The sequence below is a fragment of the Anser brachyrhynchus genome (genome assembly GCF_964034855.1).
Source record: "Anser brachyrhynchus genome assembly, chromosome: 10".
In the NCBI taxonomy this organism is placed as follows: domain Eukaryota; kingdom Metazoa; phylum Chordata; class Aves; order Anseriformes; family Anatidae; genus Anser; species Anser brachyrhynchus.
This window is the reverse complement of record NC_137705.1, coordinates 3502536-3509585: the sequence shown is the minus strand read 5'-3', so window position 1 is coordinate 3509585 and position 7050 is coordinate 3502536. Positions and strand designations below refer to the sequence as shown.

Here is a 7050-nt window from a genome sequence, read left to right as displayed (position 1 = left end):
CTAAATATGAACTAGACAGAGAATGTCAGGATTCGGACAGGGAAGGATACACAGAGGGAGTGACGTGATCCTGCAAAATATCCCGTTATTCCTATGTTTTTATTTATAATTTCAATCCCTTCACCGAGTGGCAGGGCGTTACTCTAGCAGGAGTCAACCACTGACAATGCTGAATGAATGGAGTGGAGGCTTGCTGCAAGCAGCCAGACAGTTTAGGGGAAAAAAATATTCAGTCTAGAAGCTGCATGGACTCTTAGGCTCAATTTGATAAATAATCCATGCCCCAAGGGCAGCCAGACTGTCTGAAATTGCTGCATGCTGCCACCCTCCCAGCTACACTGGAAACCTTCACCATTTCAGTTTGCCTTCTCCTGATTCAATTTCGCAGCTCCTTTCCTCATCTTTTCAAAGATGCTCCAAATTATAGTCTGTTGGTGGGCAAATAGCATTCAATTTTAGACCCAGCCAGCATTTTCTGTCAAAATTCCACATACGGGGCCAGTGTCGTGTGTACAGGAACACCCATTTTGCTGCTGTAGTTCTCCAGAACAGGCATGGAAATGCCAGCATGGGCAGTAAGGAGGAAGGCAGCAGTGTGCTGGACCACCCTGCATATCAGATGCACCACATGCCAGGGGAGTACAAGTGGCCCAGAGCCTCCTTCAGCCTACACCGTGCTTTGGAGGAGCTGTGGATCTGAATCAGCCTAATTAGCGGGGAAAGATACACATAGCTTGCTCATTTTCATAGCTGGTTTTTTAAAGATTATTAAGTAACATCAGAAGATCACTACTATTTAAAATTTCTTTTGGAGGGCAATAGAAACTGGTTGATTGCCAGCTTGGGCCTTGATATTTGAAATTACAAGGAGAGCACGTGCAGGAACATGGCAAATATAGCTTTTTAAAGACCCTATATTTCTTGCAGTGGGGATGACAAAGCTGCGTGTTAACATTAGGGCAGAAGTGGAATGCAGGATGACTCTCAATAAAAGAGCGGTGTTGCTGCCTGTGCTGACACATGTTTGAAATCATTATTTTGATAATGTCATTAATGAATTTGCACAGCCTGCTGAACGAGTTCAGTTCTACCATTATTTTATTCTCCAGGAAAATGTTAAAAGGATAAGCTGGGGAAAAATAAAAAATAAAAAAGAACCAACTGGTTTCCCATCCAGAGAAAACTATTGCATCTAAATTGTACATTAACTGGGCTGTGTTCCACACAGAAGAACATGAACTTCTGCTTCACCATTTTCTTTTCTTTTTTTTTTTTTTACATTCAAGATAATTATGTATTTGTCCTTGCCTTACCTTGCTCCTTTTCTCTTTTTTTTTTTTTTCCAGCTCTAGTTACTTTTTTTTTTTTTCTTTTTCCTAGTAAGAACTCCTTTAAATGCTCAGATTAATAATGGGACTGGTCAATGTGATGGGTTATATGAACAAAATCATGTGCTGTAACCTCCACTGCCATTAAATGATACAGGTCCCAGTGATACACAGCAGCTGGGGTTCCAGTGCCACAGCCTTTCCAAACTTTCCATATAAAGATATGAAAAAATACCTCTGTATCTCAACAGGCCCTCCACCTGGGTGATTTTCAAATATTGATTATTGAGTTTGAATACTGTGAATAGGGAACAGGAGATTGCAAGAAAGTGGTAGGTCACTCAGAGGCCCTGGTGTACCTGAGCAGCCTCACCTGAGGCCCCTGCCCACCCCACCCATAGGCCCAGGCCCTTCATTTAAGCTCAGCCCTGGGCCTCCAGGCTTGGCTAAAGCTGTAAAGGAGGACTCTTGGCCTCTAATTCTCTTAGGGTCATGTCTGGCTGAATGCCTTGTTCAGCTGGACTCTGATATGAGGATTGTTCTCTTGGTTGGATTTTGGACGTGCATTGTTGCTGCAAGTTTGCCTTGTGATCTGCACTCTTGGTTGAAGTTGGCTGTTGTCCTTGGACCTGCCCTACTTGCCGTGCTTAGGTATGGTGGGACTGGGTCCTGGGTGGTGAGCTCTGGCACTGTGTTACTCCTCCTGGTAGGAGCTTCTACCACCAGCAGGTAGGCAAGAATCTAGCAGTAGGATGCACTGCCAAAGTATATGGGATGTTGTAGGGCAGCCTTGTATCAATGCACTCTGAAAGGCTTCTCTCAGGGCAGAGAGATCTGCTCGGAGTTAGAATTGACTGTAGTCAGATGGCATGGCATCACCTATGCTTCTCTTGCTAAACCTTTCGTTGGAGTACAATCTTGTTCCAGTAAGGCTGCTTGTCAGCAATCAGTGGGGTTCTCATGTCTATAACAATAGCTAACAGAGAACAGTTTTGCATGGAAGTACACAAAAGAGTTAGTGAAAAGCAGATTATAAAGTACAAAAAACATAATCTTACTCATATTCCTCAAAGTGCATTTACTTTCATCTCTGAAGGACAATAGAATTGTCATGGCATATGGGAAAAATGAAAGCAACTCTAATACTGCGTAAACTTTCTTCCCTTTTACTTCTCCTGGTTTGTCTCAAGACTGCTGCAACAAATCTTGTGTCTGAGAAAATCATCTGATGTGACTAGACCTTGGATTCCTGCTTGTAGATGAGCCTAGAGGAGAATGTCCAAGATCTTTGAAGCTGAAAATTGAAAAATGAATAGCAGTGAGAAGCTCAGTCTCTCAAAGCTCATGTACAGCATTTCAGAATGCTTCACAAAACTTATATATAATTCCAGTTAGCATATAAGCTGCTCATATGGTAATATGTTGGCTTCCTTTGCTGTTTCTCTTCAGTTGGTGAAGCAGGGAGAAAAATCAAGTCATAAGCATGTTTTAACCTCTACATTTCACTGTACCTGTAAAACAAGAGGTTGCATCAACCTTTGCAGGAGGGAGTAATAGCTGATAATTTATACATGCAATTTGAGAAAAGAACAGTTCCATGGGGTGACTACTGCAATAAATAACTGAAGTAGAACACCCTTGTCCTAACATAAACCCAACTTCATTTTTCCCAGTACTCTGCATGAAGAACCTGACCTGGGGCTGGGAGGGTGTGGGGGAGGGAAGAGAGCTACAAGAGAAGCATATATAACCTTCCCATGGAAGCTGAAGAAAGATCAGCTGAAAGCAAGAATTCAGAATTTAAGATCCAATAGACATGATCCAGTTTATTTTTCAGGAACAGCAGTGATGTTCTGTTATGACAGGTAAAAATAGAGGCAGTAGCAAAGGCAATGTATGCTATTGTATAGGTAAACTGTTTAGGGCAAGAACTGTGTTTTTGTTTTATTGGAACATTACCTGACACAACCTTGTTTAAACCAATGAGTAGCATTTCAGTGAGCTGTGAGCAAAAATGATGACGGTACTATTACACAGCTAATAATAAGTTGATGACCTTTGATAAATATTTTTGGCTTGGCTTCATTTTAATTTAAGAATGTCTATATGTAGCAGAAACATTCATCACATGTTCAAAACCCTCCTTCCTAAAACAACTACAATGTTAATATCCACTGCCAGCCCTGCGATGTGTTTTGCTGCAGGAACCCAGGCAGCATTTATCTTTTTACTGTGGCTTTTGCAATTTTCAACCCCCAGCTTATTGCTAGGCTTATTAAATAAAATATGAGACAGACCAGTAGGGAAACGTTCCAAAAAGGAATTTAGTGAGGATCTGGAGAAGCAACTGCAAGGTTGCACCATGTTAGTGGAGCTGAGGGTACCTATTTGGCCCCTCTTCTTTATTCTTTACCATGTCTGCATCTGCTTGTTCTCATTCCAGGGTCCTTGTCTTGCCCTCCCTTCAGCCATGAGCACTCAGGGTTGAATACTGAATATTTCTGCTGGCATTGGCTACTGCAGGGTGACATGAGGAGGAAGAAAGGAGATGACCTCTCTGGTAGGACCGGTTCTCACCATGAAGGGTTTTGAAGGTTGACAACAGCTTGGGACCCACCTGGAAGCCCAAAGGCAGCCAGTTCATGCAGCAGAACAGCAATGGGATGTACTCTGAACAAAAGTTCAGCCTTGCAGGCAGGTGGCCACTGGCTCGCCTTCCAAATGGCTGCTGAGGGCAGCCTTGAGTGGGGCTGGCTGCTGCAATCCAAAGTGGCAGTCACAGGAAGAATTATACCATGTTCCTCATCCAATACTGCCTGGCCCAACAAATGCAGATGAAAGTCTTCTCTTTGCTCGTGCTGCCAGCTGAGCATCCAGCAAATCCCCTAAACTCTGAGCTTAATCTACAAATCATGGCTTTGCTCTCTCAGCCCCTTGGTTCATGACTGCTGCCCTGCTCTGGTGCCTTTACCAGCAGCGTCCCAGCCAGGCTGTCCTCACCCAGCCAAACCTCCTTCTTCTTGCTGTTATGGTAGAGCCTGGGCGGCTGGGATTACTGTGGTTGTTGTTTAAAATCTAGCAATAGATATCTATCAGACTTGTTCCATTGGCCTAGCGCCTGTAGACATAATGAACCTCTCTAGCAGGGAATTGCTACACACAGCAGATGAGGTGGCCCATAGCTTAGTCCCCATCTCCTGTGTGCATAATCAGAGAGGTTTGCATAGAAATTAGAAGTGAATGCAGAACTACTTGGTTTTCTGCCTACATTGAAGCTTCTCTGAAGCTGAAATATTTGCTCAAGTTTCCTTTTCTAACCTCTTTTTAGACTGCAGCTTTTACTGCAGTCTAAAAATAGGTATTTTTTCTCAAATATTCTGGAAATTTCTTAGAGAAATTCAATTGAAAAATCAAAAATTTTTGAAATCTCAAGAGAATTTGTGCTACTTTTGACTTTATTTTTATTATTTTTTTTTTGTCAAATGACTTACTCGGACATGACCCACTTAATAAAATACTTCACAATTTTGTTTCCCAAAACTGTATTTTTCAATTCAGGAAAAAAAAAAAGCCAACAACCTTCTCCATCTCCAAAACAATAGCATTTAAATGTGCTGTGTGAAAAAGAACAAATATCTCGTAGTCCTCAGGGTACCTTTCATGTACCTTTTCCCAGTCAAATAATCAGTCTGAGAGATCCTGTTACTGCCTGACTTTTCCCTCTCCCTTAGCCTGTTCACTGCATCGTCAATTGCTCTGGTACATTCGCAATGCTGCTCTTCAGACTGTGTTGGTGAAATAACAAAAGTTAACAGGATCTCTTTTCCCCCTCCTTTTCCATCTTTCTTCTTCTTGCTGTATTTTATTCATATTTATTGCCCATGATTGAGACTGGAGCTATTTCTTACAGAAATATTAAATATGATTTTTTGTGCCCCAAATTACAGAGCTCTATGCCAAACAAAGTACTGTCTAGAGACAAAAAATACTGTGATCACAGGAACCCATACTAGCAATGTTTGCTAGTTAAGTCACTAAGAAAACAGAATGATAGGAAGGGTGTTAATTATCTTTTGGTTCATTCAAGTTTATTTTTTAATTTCATTTATTTTTTAAGGCTGAAATTTGGAGGTCAGTAAAGAACTTGAATGTCCTAACAGCGTAGATGTTCAAGCTGTAAGTGTATATGTTGAAACTAGTGGGTGAAATAAACTTTGAAGGTGGAGTCTGAGGCAGACAGTAGCTAAACTTCTGCAATCTGCTACTGTGACTACAGCTTATGATATGGAAGATTTAAATCACTGACAGAATTGGGTCTTCAGACCACGAAGGTAATCTATGTTCTGTTGTCCTGTCCAGTGTAGTTGACAGAGTTCATATGCTACAGTTCCTTTTAACAGGGGGGGAAAAAAAAAAGCTGGTGACAGGTGATTTGAGTAGAGCTGACAGTAATGTATGGAGGGGAAAAAAGGGTATCTGACCTGCTTAGATGTTGTTTTTACCTCTGCCTATTTTCATAAAGGTTAGGTAACTGCTCTTTTACCACACTTACTGGTTCCACACTTTATTTTACAGTAATTCCAAACTGTGTTCTCCAATTATTCATGTTCTGCATGCACCTACCTAGCTTTATTTATTCCACCTGCCTGATGTAGGGAGGGGGTTGGCCAAGGGAAGAGGAAGAGGTGCAGGAGTTGGGCCCTAGGTCATGAACAATGAAACACGAATGGTTCGTCAGCTAATCCCAGATCCTGAAATGAACTAGGGAGCAGTGGATGCAGCCATGCAACGGTGGTGCAGAGTCCAGGTTAATGAACTCTTCTGAGAAATAGGTTAATTTCTCTGAATTTGAGCAATCTGGCACAGGCCTGGGAAACTCAGAGGTTATATGATGTAGTAGTGAGACCAAACTTCAACCTCCATACTTGAAAGGTTTTCCTCTCAATGTATCTATCTTCCAGCAGACTATAAATGAAGAGAGAAGTACTTCATTATTGTTATTGCTGATCACTTTCAGGAAACATCACCTAGAAAATATGAGATCAGAATGAAAGCCTGGGTCACAATGTATTACGGGAATGTTGTGTAATGAACAGCTAGATAAGCAATGATCTTTATGAAGACTGAAGAAACTGGGATAAAAATAAATTGCCTGGGTATATATCACAAGAAAGCAATGAACACATTTTTCAACTAAAAATATATTTAAAATTCGTTACTTGATCCTCATTTAGGTAAACCTATTTCCTAAAACTCTTCTTATTAAAGAAGAGATGAAACATTTAGAAGTTATCAGCTAGGTAATAGCAGGTCTTCTGTAATCTGTGTATGTGCAGAGCTGTGACCCGCTGGAGACAAGCATGTATGTGTCCTCACCAACACCTCATGGTTCCTACCCCACGTGCTAAAGTGGAGGGGCAGGTCCTTTGCTGATCCTACGGGCTCCAGCTTGTCAAGGAGATTCCCTCAACCACACTGAAGCTGGTTAAATTACATGAGTTTTGTGGCTTAATGACAAGGCTCTACTTAAAGGAGACCTCTCTTACATGCCAAGTTGTGACTTTTTTCAGGAAACCTTTTCTTGTTGGCTGAATCAATGTATTAAGAGTGCTTGATCTGTGCTCCTCACAATCCCCCATCAGGGCGTGCTGTCAGTCATGGTACCTTCTTTGTAGGAATACCCCATGATGATAAAATACTTCATCAAAGTCAATAGGACTCG

The 7050-nt window shown here is 41.6% G+C and overlaps 1 long non-coding RNA gene across 1 annotated transcript; it reads left to right on the top strand.

Moving 5' to 3' along the window:
- Positions 1–722: 722 nt before the first annotated feature.
- Positions 723–4365, top strand: LOC308200496. The gene is made up of 2 exons (XR_013955626.1): positions 723–1979; positions 3772–4365. It is a non-coding gene; the product is annotated as an uncharacterized lncRNA (long non-coding RNA).
- The last annotated feature ends 2685 nt before the right edge of the window (positions 4366–7050 follow it).